This window comes from Monodelphis domestica, chromosome 8, assembly GCF_027887165.1.
Source record: "Monodelphis domestica isolate mMonDom1 chromosome 8, mMonDom1.pri, whole genome shotgun sequence".
NCBI lineage: Eukaryota > Metazoa > Chordata > Mammalia > Didelphimorphia > Didelphidae > Monodelphis > Monodelphis domestica.
In genome coordinates, this window is record NC_077234.1 from 257,115,787 (window position 1) to 257,127,013 (window position 11,227).

An 11,227-nucleotide genomic window follows, 5' to 3' on the forward strand; every position below is an offset into this window, starting at 1 on the left:
ACCAGGTCACCCTCAATGTCTTCAGGACCTTAGTCAAGTGACCCACACCACTCCCCACTGCCCCTACCCTTGTGCCTGAGGTCATACCCTCCTCTAGTCACATATCATCTGTTGTAAGAGTACAAAAATCTCAGCGGTGAGCTCCTTGAGGGGGCGCTTTCCATCAATGCTGTCCTCCCAGACAAATTCAACATGAATTCCAAATAGATTGATTTCTCTGTTTGTTTTTAAGCTAAGTTTTGGAGTCTTGCATTCTTGCAAAGGGTCCCCATCCTGACCCAGGGGGCTCACCTCCAACCTCCCACCACAGTTGGAGACTGAGCCAGTTTACTTCTCTGTAAAATGGAGATTATAGCGTAAATCTTACAGGATTCTTGTAAGAATCAAATAAGATATGTGAGGCATTTTGCATAGCTTAAACCCTATGTTTAAACCTCAGCTATCATTGTGATTCTGATTGGGATGGAGAGTTGTGAGGCCTGCATTTTAATTAAGTTAGCTTGACTTTGATATTCATGGGACTATCTATATATCTTTCTTAAGTCACTTAATTTTCTTCTTTAATATTTTTTGGTCCCTGTTCTCTTTTTGAGAGACTGTTCTTTGATTATTATTCTCCTTATGAATGCATGCTATGCTAGAGAGCAATTTCTATGCTGACAGTCCTTCAAATAATTTCTAAGTGAGATTTTAATTTGTCTTCTATAGTTTGAAAAACAATGTTTAATTTAAAATACGAAGAAGACACTTGTTCTTGTTCTTGAATCCTGATTGCAGGGTTAGATTTTAGGTTAAATATCAGAGCTTTAATATAAATATAGTACATAGATCTGTGAGTAAAAGTCTGCACCACCGGGGAGAGAGAGAGAGAGAGAGAGAGACAGAGAGAGAGATTAAAAGGCAATATTTGGTTTTGAGTAAAAATAGTATTTCCTATACACCAATTATTAAATGGGATAGACAGAAGGCATTTAGTAAATGTTTTACTCAGCAAGGTTATTGCTTATTTAGGTTCACATACATAGGAAAAAAGAGAGTCAGGACTGGCTCTAAATCTAGGATTTCTCCATAATACAATATCACTCCTACAAACATGAGATTTTTCCTCTTAATAAGTTAAAGTGCTTCATTAGATATATGTTATTATTTTGAGATGTGAACATCAGAATTGTCAGTATTCAACTGGTGATTATCCAAAAACATGACTGGTCTGAACAACTGAGAGTTTTTCCATATATATATATATATTGAGACTACAATGAGGGCATATTTATTCAAGAAAAATTCTTTAGAATGATTATTTCATTACTTTGAACTGAAAGGCCTAATTGTTTCTTATAATAAGAACTCTTAGTCAGGGATACAAGGTCTCTTTATTTCTTTCCAGAAACTAGCTAGTTAACTCATTAAGAAAGAAAGCTCCAAGACCACAAGGGAAGGATATTAATCTTAAAGTATGACAGGAAGGGTCATACCTTTATTTAAGTTAATGTCTACACACCAAAGCAGATGACCCCAGTTTCTTTAATAGCTTACTCTCAAAATGAGATTCAATGGACATTTATCCTGGTAGATAATTTAAATTCAGTCTTTGATTCTTATTTTAGAGGAATTCTATACTATGAACACAATGATCACAACAGACCAAAGAGCTTTTAAATATTGATGCAGACTATTCTGCAATTTATATTTGGAGACCCTGATATTTGTTTAGAAAAAAGGCTATGCTTCTTGAGGATTCTGAATTTGAAAATGCTAGTTAAAAAAACTATGAAAGAATTCATTGTCAACTCAACTTTGTTTTCATTTAAGAAAATTTATGAAATTTATGAAATGACTAGTATGTGAAAATTATGTACTGGGAGAAGATCACAAGATCATAGAATCATAGTTGGACACCAACTATCCCACCTCTCTAAATTTGATGAAGAAACTGAAGTCCAGAGAGATAAGGAAACATGCCCCAAATACTGCATATAGTAGAGTAAGTGACAAAATTGGGATATGATTTTAGGATCTTCTGACTCATATTTTAGTGTTCTTTTCCACTTCACTACTCTGATTCACTGATAAGACTTTGAACTCATCCTCAAGAAGCTTAGCATCTATGTATTGGGAATGGGATGGAACCTTTGATTCCATTTGTAAAGGTAACTCCAAAGGGGGAAATTCCCTCTACCAAAGTAGACCCAACTGAATTTTGTAATCTTAGAAAGTTATCTAAGGCACTGAGAAGTTAAGATTACTTGGGGTGTATAGTCAGTAAATATTAGAGGATGGGCTTTGTGAATTTTAAAACTATTCCACCATACTCAGACATACTTTAGAAGATTTGATTTAGCTTTTTCCTTAATTGTAACAATGGAGATACTTGATCAGGAATGTCTTGGGAACTTTGCATTGCTCCACCCTACTTAGTCTAACAAGGTCACGAATCTCTGCACCCATACTTAAGGACTAAGTATTTAGGAGGATGGCTTCCAACAGACATGTGCAGAAACAGCTGACAGACCCTTGGGCTGTCCTAAGTCAAGCTAAGCTACCATTGGCACAGATGAGATGCAGGAAAATGATGTAAAACTGTATATATAGGGCACGTCACTTCCTCCCTTCGCTCTTTTCCCCAGAGAGGTAGATCTGGCTGATCACTTTCTGTGAGCAGTCTGGGCACAAGTTTGATCCTGGAACTCAGCCTGGAGGAGCTCCCTCAGATAGCTTCCTTGAGACGGTCATGTGGTGAGTGATAAGACTGACTTCTTTTCCCTTAGATTCAGGGAGGCCCCTTTGGCCAAGGCCTTTAACTCTTGCCTGGCTCAGCCTGAGCCAGAACAGTTTAAATTAACTCTTTCCTCTCCTCTCTTCTCCTTAATTTCTTCTCTCTATATTAATTAAAATCACCATAATTTCCAGCTGACTTGGTATTTTTTTATTTGGGATATCCCATGGTGACCAATTAATTTAGATTTTAAGTCACAATGCTAAAATTATCCTTTACAGTTTGAACTCAGGTCTTTATGATTTTTAAGTCAGTTTGCTACCCATTGTGTCACATTTCTCATTTATATACCAAGTGAGCTAGAATATACATGCAAATAATTATAAAATAAAACAAATGCAAAGACACAACTTAAACAAAGTGCTATTGAGAATTCATAATAAAGACATAACATCTTAATGTTTGGGAATTTAAGAAAGGCAATTAGAAGAAACAATTAGGGAAAAAACCTTTTGTTTATCCTATGCAATTTGGAGATAAGTTCTTAATCAACTCAATGGCCATTTCAGTGAAAACTGTGCAAGGCACTGTGTTCTGTGCTAATGATCTAAAGACTAAAACAAAATTGGCTTTGTTCTCTAGGAGTTTACATCCTACAAGGGGAGAGGTAGTTATCAATGCACCGATAAAAAAAAATGTAAGTGATTGTATTCACCAGAGCACCTTAGATCAAAACAACAGCAATTTTATCAAATACCAAACAAACTGAAAATAAAGGACCCCTTCACTATGTGCATGGGATACTTTCTTCCCTGACTATCACACTGTCAGTGGGGAAGGCCACTCAGAGAGAGTACACATGTGAGCAGGAAGTATGTGTGGGGAGCACACATGTAGAGAAACTTGAATGAAGACGAGGACACAGAGTAAAAGGTCATTCAAGAACCAGAATACGCAGAATATAGGCATGGCTCAACAATGGAGTGCTCTGATCCTTCAGGGTTGCTGTTGGCTTGTGTGGGTGTATTTACAATGCATTCTGCTCCTGTGGGGTGAGTATCACTTTTTTGTGCTCTTTTGGGTACATTATCACTTCTGTGCATTGGGTCCTTATTGTTTTGTCTGCCCAGCAAACTTTTCTCTGCTACCCTCTTCTGGATTTCCTATTTTTGGGGACATCTACTGGCTTCCGTTCTGATCTATCAAAGCTTTGCAATTAGATAGCATGTCCCTGACAACGGCAACTTCAGTTCTTTTAGTGTATAATTCAAGCTCTGAACTACCCTATGAGGGTGAAAAACAAGAGCCTGAACAAAAAGACAGCAATGAAGTGTACCAAGCTATGATGACCTCCGCGGGCTTTATTTCTTAGTAAAAGCTGGAGAGAGAGAAAGAAAAATCACCAGGTCTCTAGCTGAAAGAAACCCAAGCAAGACAAAACAAAAGTCATGTTTCTCTGGACCCAGTTCCCAGCTGAGGTTCAAGGAGAGTGTTGAGTGCTCCAGAGAAAAGAGACAGATAATGCTCCAGCTCATGTTCAGGAAAAGTCATGGCCCAAGAGGGCACACTTGTGCCTGGCTTCCCTCTCTTAAGGCCACTGATGTCACTCCTACTAGGGCTCTCTGATTGGACAGTCTGGATCCTGAGTCCTGACCTCCAGACAGAACACCCACCATAGGGGACTTCCCACCAGCCCCTCCCAGGAGCCAGGACTCCACAGTCCTTTAGTCACATGACTTGCTGGTATCCTGCCTTAATGGCCTTAATGCACTCCTGCACATAAGGGGTTGCATTTTATGTTAATTTCACATATCATATAATTTATATAACACTTTAATATTTGAATAATACTCAAGAGATCTCAACTCATTTTATTCTCACAACAACTCAAGCACCAGGGAAACAGCCAAGCAGCCTACTCGTCCTAGCTTAGGTCAGGCCAGGCCAGTGGCCAAGTGAATGAGGACTGAGTCCAGAAGCATACTGAGTCCTGCAGTGATGCCATGCTCTGCCTAGCAGTCAAGCAGCTTGTATAATACTGACATCCATGCTCCCTCTCCAGGACTTTGTGAGGGCTTTTCTGGAAAAGAAAGGCCATCAGGGCTTGCTGTTCAAGAGAGCTGAATTATCTTGACCATAGATATTCCTTGTTCCTTTCCACACTAGTATTGTAATTTATATTTGTAGCCACTCTATTCCCATGGAACGTGAGGATTTGTAGGAGAGTGCACCCTAGGTTTTGGGAGCAGCACCAAAGCCTGGGGGAGGAATGGGTAGCAGTAGGGGTATTGCCATGGGGAGCTATACTCAAGATGCGAGGCTGGAACCTCAAGCCCTTCCACCCAGACCTTTGCTTCTCTCTCATTCCTGTGATTGCAAACAGTGTAGAAATATAGGTTTGGGACTGGGCTTTTAAAATCTCTCTGTCTCTGTCTCTGTCTCTGTCTGCCTCTCTCTCTTTCTCTGTCTCTGTCTCTGTCTCTCTCCTTCTTTCTCTGTCTCTCTCCTCTCTCTCTCTGTCTTTCTGTCTCTCTGTCTCTCTGTCTCTGTCTCTGTCTCTGTGTCTCTGTCTCTGTCTCTGTCTCTCTGTCTCTCTCTGTCTCTCTCTCTCTGTGTCTCTCTCTCTGTCTCTCTCCCTCTTCTCCAAGTTTCTCATTCATCTGGTATGCTTCACAATTAAAACAAATTCACAGGAACATTGATTTTTTCTTTTTACAATTGAAGATTTGTATAATTTTTCATTTGTCTATCTTTACTCTACCTGTGATTTCATTGTTAATGGCAGCTCCCAATGAACAATTCTATATACCAATACAAATTGGCACCTGTTATTCATCCTGAAGTCCTTAAAAAGGTTGTCTTGGGGACCCTCAGAATTTAAGTGAGGCATTCATGGTCACACAGACCTGAGTCAGAGGAAAGCCTTGAAAGAAGGTCTTTCTTATTTTGGGTACAGTTTTATATCTACTGTCACATTCTGCTTCTTAAAAACACATCATCTTACAACTGAAAAGGACCTTAAAGCTCTTCTAGTCCAAACACCTCTAGCATCCCTGAGAAAGGGTTGTTAACATTTTCTTGAACACTTCTGATGATGGGGGTCTCCCTTCTCTGTAAGAGTACAAATTAATTTTATTTTTATACTATTCTGATTGTTAGAAAATTTTTCTCTTTGTAATTTGTGTCTTCTTGCCCCCTAGGAGCATCACAAAATTCTACTTCTGACATATAGTGATGCTGCAAATGTTTGAAAATGGTTTGAAGATGATAGTATTTCAAGCTGTAAGGGATCTTTGAGAATAGAATGAAATAGTAAAAATTATTTTGGATTTGGAGTGAAGAAACAGGGGGCAACTAGATAGCTCAGTGGATTGAGAGTCAGGCCAAGAGACCAGAGGTCCTAGGTTCAAATCTGGCCTCAGACACTTCCTAGCTGTGTGACCCTGGGCAAGTCACTTACCCCCATTGCCTAGCCCTTACCATTCTTCTGCCTTGGAGCCAATACACCGTATTGACTCTAAGACAGAAGGTGAGAGTTTAAGAAAAAGAGAAAGAAACAGGGTTTCTTGATCCTGACTCCATTATTTTTAATTAGATCATTAATATCTCAGATATGTCATATTAATTCTTTGACTCTCCTCATTTGTGAAGTGGGGAGAATTATACAGATTTGTGTAGAAGAAAATGCTTTTTAAATGTTAAAGGTGCTTTATATATAAAGATAAGCTAAGGTTATTAGTACAATTTTGAGAAACCAAGTGAGTAGGAAAAAGAGTTGGGACTGAAACCCACATCTTTTGACTGTAAATCCATTTTTCTTTCCATAGTACTGAACTGGGTCATCAAGATATCCCAAATCTTCCAGCTCCTTCATCCATTCATCTGATATGCTGTCCAGAGCTTTTATCATTCTGATTGCTGTTTTCAGAAGGCAAGAAGGAAGGGGAAATAAAAAGAAAAAAGGGAAGGAAGCAAAGAAAGAAAGAAAGAAGCAAAGAAAAAAGGAAACAAGAAAGGAAAGACGCATTTTTCAAGCTCCTACTATGTACCAGGAAGAAGTACACTGCCAAGGTAAGTGAATTTATCGATAGCATTCAAAATTTCTCCATTTGCGGTAGATGAAGTTCCAGCATGTGGATGATGTGGTACTGGCTGGTGGAGACCTTCTGCTTTCTTGATATTGTCAGGCCAAAATTAGCCTGGGTTGCAGAGAACTGAGCCATACTCTGTCACATCTTGGTCTCAAAGGCTACACTGACTGCAAAATCATCAGTCATGTACGACCTGTCCCTCCACTTTAGTCTTGACTTATAGCTTTGAAAGTTAAACAGGGGATGAGGCTGAGCCATGCATGGCCAGGGCGAGCTTAGTGTTTGGGAGACGCTGAAGGAAAGTGTGGGAGAGAAGGGGCTTATTAGGCTGCCTGGCAAACTGAAGATGGACCTTTATATTGTGCTAGCCTCAGTTTTGTATGCCTGTGAAACCATGCCAGGCAACGGAAGCATTTCCTAGTGAATTGTACTAGGAAGTTTCTGAAGATCACCCGGCAAGATAACGTACCAGCACTGAAGTCTTTCCTTGTGTTGAACTGCCAACCACTGGAACTCGACTACAAAGAGCCCAACTCCAATGACCTGGCCATGCTGTTCAAACACCAAACACATGTTTGTCTAAGAGGTTATTTGTTGTTGGAGAGCTAGGGATTAATCTGGGCTAGGACAGGCTCTGATGATTATTCTTAAAAATAGATTAAATTAAATGATTAATTTTGCATTATATAAATTGCAAAAATTGCATTTAAAATGCAAGTTGGATGTGAGTTGAATGACTGAGAGGCAGGTGCAGGTAAAGGTCTGCCTCTATGAAAAGGTGTGGTTCAGGAATGGTATACCTTTTTACAACAGAGCCTCGTGACCAGAAATGGGGGTTGGGATGATATACAGATGTGAGATGAAAGGCACAAGTGTCCTTGCTTATAAAGCATAGGTGCTCCTGAACACAAAAGAGGGTGAATTGATATCTGAGATGCAAATGGAAGGTACATGTTGAAGCTAGGGGAAATGCTAAGGAAACATATCTCTCAGATTTCTTTTATCATAAAGTTCCTTCAGTTGTTCTCAGGCAGGCACTGCAGGGATGCAAGGATGGGGAATTCCCCATATACTCTCTGACCTGAGATTCATCTGGGGCTTGGGAGCATCCAGGGGAGCCTGTCACCCAAGTCACTCACACAAGGCAAGCATTCACATGATGTCAGAAGAAGTGATACAAGGACACGCTCAAAATCTCTCTGGAATAGATTGTGAGAAAGGAGACACTGACACACAATTGCAGTTGATCAAAATGAATGCAAGATCTGCAAATTAAGAGGCATTTCCATCCCAAATGTTTATATAAGCTATTTGTACTTGACCTGTGGTAGACCCTTCCCAGCTGATATTGGTCTGATGAGCCACAGTTGGACGGACACACTGCCCACTGACCCCAACATAGTGATGCCATTTTAGTCCTCTTTGAATATGAAAGAGAACAGCCACCTAATCAACTATGTACCAGGCCCTCTGCTGAGCTCTTACAAATACTTTGTTTTATCCTCATGACACCTTTGAGAGATAGATCCCCATATTAAACCCCATTTTACAATTGATATTTGTAATTTTATGTTTTTTACAAAGTTACATTTATAATTGAGAGAACTGAAGCGGACACATATTTGGATTTGTTCAGTCATATGGCTACTAAGTGTCTGAGGGAGAATTCTGGCTCAGGTCTTCCAGTTTAGGTTTAGGTCTGATGATGATCATCAGCTACTTTTTGGTAGTGTAGTGTATTCGAAAGAACACTAGATTTAGAGTCAGAAAATATGTTTTTTTTTTCCTTTTTCCTTTTCTACTAATTAGTTTTGTGTTCTTGTGCAAATCATTTTATATGTTTAGGACTCAGTGTCTTCATTTGTAATTATTGGTCTATAGGCTCTCCAGAGTCTCTGATAGGTCTAACATTTTGTGAATTTCAAATTCTAATTTGCTAAAGTTCTTTTTAAAATATGGCAGTTGTAACTGAGCACAATATTTCAAATATTCTGGGCAGCACTAGGAATTGAGTCAGAGAAATCTGGGTTCACTCCTCCCTCAGAAATTAGAAGGGAGTGGAGCCAAGATGGAGGAAGAAGTAGAGGAGCATCACCATTTCACCAAGAAAATCCTCTCACACAAAAGAGTAAAATATCATCATAAAACAAATACAGGAGTGAAAGAACCAACAAGGAGACAATGAAACAACCTTCAAGAAAATAAAAATCCAAAAGGTAGGCAGAGACTGTCTGGAGAACTGAGGTGAGAAGGGAGCAGAGCTAGCAGGAGGCATAGGAGCAAGTGAAGAGCAAGCTAAGAGCAAATCACAATCCCCACCCCCCACCCCACCTGCACCCCACATCTGCTCTCACATGTTTCAAACTTAAGCCCTAGCTAAGTCATATCCTGAGATCCTGCCTGGGAAAATAGTGGTCCAAGCCAACTCACACCCCTTGAAATTTAAAACCTGTGAAGAAGTCCAGAGTCCCAGTCCAGGGCAATTTGAGAATTATTGGACAACCTGAAAGCCATGATGAAGAAAAAACCTTGGACATCATAAGAAAACTGCCCAGAGATCCTTGAACAAGAGAATAAAATTGAAATTGAAGGAATTCACAGATTGCCGCCAGAAATAAATCATGAATTAACAACTTCCAGGAATGTAATAGCTCAATTGAAAAGCCACCAAGCCAAGGAAAAAATATTTGAAACAGCCAGAAAGAAACCATTCAAATACCATGGAGCTACAATCAGGATCATGCAGAACCTAGCAGCTTCTACATAAAGGATTGGAAGGCATGGAATGTGATATTAAGGAAGGCAAAAGATTTGGCTTTACAACCCAGAGTCACCTGTCCAGCAAACTGAGTATATCCAATCATTCCTGAGGAGAATAAACCCAACATAAACAAACAAAAATATTTTTTTGAAGGCCGAATATGGGACAAAAGAGAAGCCACAAAAAAGTAGATAAGAAAGATAAAATTTAAGGTACTCATTAAGGTAAAAATATTTATAGGTCTACATGGAAAGAGAGTTTCTGTAAATCTAAAAAATTACCTTCAGTAGTAAGGAAGATAGAAGGAATTTACTCAGAAAGAGAGTGGAAAAATAAGCTGATTATGATGATAAGATGTTTATGATGATATATAATGATATGACATATATGTAAATGTGATGATATAGAATATGTATGATATGATATGTATGCATATGAATGACATGTAAAAACAGTCAAGTGCTGAAAGAGTGGATTTCTCTGAGAGAAAAGGGAAGGGAGAGAGAGAATGGAGCAAATTGTATAACATAAAGAGGCGAGAAAAATCAATACACAAAGGGGAGGATAAGGGTGGTGATGGGCAATGCCTAAACTTTAATCTCATTGTAACTGTTTCAGAGAGAGAAAAATGAGTATACTCAGTGAGGTATAGAATTTTATCACCCTACAGAGAAGTAGAAGGGGGAACAAGAGAAGGGAAGTGGGGATAATTGAAGGGATGTAGAAGTAGGGGGGGGGGAGGTGACAGAAAGCAAAATACTGGTGAGGAGTAACAGAGTGAAAGGGAATAGAGCAGGATATAAAGGGGATAATATTATGGAGGGCAATACAGTTAATAACCATAACGTTGAATGTGAATGGGATGAACACACTCATTAAATGGAAGTGGCTAGCAGAGTGGATTAAAAACCAGAATCCTAGTTTGTGTTATTTACAAGAAACACATTTGAGGCAGGGTGACATACACAGATTCAAGGAAAAAGACTGAAGCAGAATTTATTATGCATCATCAAAAGTAAAAAAAAAAATAGGAGTAGCAATCATGATACCAGACAAAGCCAAAGGAGAAATTGATCTGATTAAAAGAGATAAGGAAGGAAATTACATTTTCCTAAAAGGTATTATAAACAATGGAAGAATATCATTACTGAACATTTATGCACCAAATGGTATAACATCTAGATTCTAAAGGAAAAATTAAAGGAGCTCAAGAAGGAAATAGATATTAAGACCATACTAGTGGGGGAAACCTCAACCTTCTCCTTTCAAAACTAGATAAATTGAACCAAAAAATAAATGAGAAAGAATATAATTAGAGGAAATGCTAGAAAAATTAGAATTAACAGATATTTATTGAACTAATAAGTAAGACTAGGAGCTGTTACTTTGAGAAAACAAATAAAATAGATAAAGTACTGGTTAATCTAATAAAAAAAGAAAGAAGAGAATCAGATGAACAGTATCAAATATGAAAAGGGTCATCTCATCTCTACTGAAAAGGAAATTAAGGTAATTATCAAGAACTATTTTGTTCAATGCAATAAATATGAAAATTTAGGTGAAATAGGTGAATATTTACAAAAATAAAAATTGCCTAAGTTAACAAAAGAGAAAATGGAATTCTTAATCTCATGTCAGAAAAAATAAATTAAACAAGTC